Genomic DNA, 1,307 nt, shown 5'->3' on the forward strand with positions numbered 1-1,307 from the left:
CATGCCTCTCGCCTAGGATCCCTTATATACTGGCTCCAAGGTCGGTTTACGCTCTTCCTCTTCTGCCCTTAAGCCGCCATAGCATAAAAATGGAGATATTCCATTTTTTCGATCTTCGTAATTATCTTCCAAATTTCGTATTTATCCGCGGAAACTTGACATTTATCTTCCCTTGCGAACCAAGCCTAAACCGACATGTGGTTCACGGGCTGTTGGTTAATAAATCGTAAGTTGGGCCTCAAGTCACGTCTTAGGTCCCTTTGGGCCGTCTTTAGACTCGAAGCGTTTATTACGGCTTCTTTTTATAAAGAACGAACTTTCTGCGGTTTTTACGGTTAAGTTTGATCGATAACGTAGAATGGCGGGGAATCGTGAAATGGGTTCGCTACGGTCTTCGGGAGATAGCAACGAAGGGTAGACGAGAATGCATGGACTAATGTCGTATCGACGTTTCGGAAGAGCTCGGTTGCTACGTAGCGACCTAGTGCTTGATCGCTACGTAGCGACCTAGCGCTCGAATCGGTACGTAGCGACCGAACTTCGGTTCAAGCTCGGTCGCTACGATCGGGCTCGGTCGCTACGTAGCGACCGAGCAGAATGGATGTTCGGTCGCTACGTAGCGACCGAGCCTTGGCTCGAACTCGGTCGCTTCGTAGCGACCGAGCGGAGCACGAGTTCGGTCGCTGCGTGGCGATCCTTTTCGAGCTCTTGTCCGATGGCTCGCGTTTCCTCCGCAAAGGTTTTTGTAAAGAAGAATCTATTTCGAAAAAGTATTTGTCGAAGAAGATTTCTACGTTTTCTTTTCAGAGATTTGGACGTTAACTTCGTCGTAACCGTTTTCGACCCCAACACTTTGTACGTGCTCGGTCGCTACGTAGCGACTGAGCTTCGGTGAGAGCTCGATTGCTACGTAGCGACCAGCTTTTGTGCTGGTTGCTACGTAGCGACCAGCTTTTGTGCTGGTTGCTACGCGGCAACCTTGTTCGAGTCTTTCTCCCATTTTTCGCGAATGTGTTTTCTCCGCAAGATTCTTCGTAAAAATAAATATTTTTCTAAGATTTATTTTTCGTAAAAACGTTTATGCCGATTTTTACGGACTTTTAGACATTGATTCTGTCGTGACCGATTTTGATCCCAACAGTTAGCCCCCCAGCTCGTTAGAACCATGAGCTTCTAGTGTGAGCTTTTAGCGAGTGGCTTGGCAAGTTAGGTGAGTTAGGCGGAATTAATGGTCGAAAAGGTCTGTGGTAAGTGGTCTTCTCGCTCTTCTAAAAGTAGAACGCGATAAGATTGGGGCTGCGCCTTAT

This window comes from Brassica oleracea, chromosome C6 (assembly GCF_000695525.1).
Source record: "Brassica oleracea var. oleracea cultivar TO1000 chromosome C6, BOL, whole genome shotgun sequence".
NCBI classification, from domain to species: domain Eukaryota; kingdom Viridiplantae; phylum Streptophyta; class Magnoliopsida; order Brassicales; family Brassicaceae; genus Brassica; species Brassica oleracea.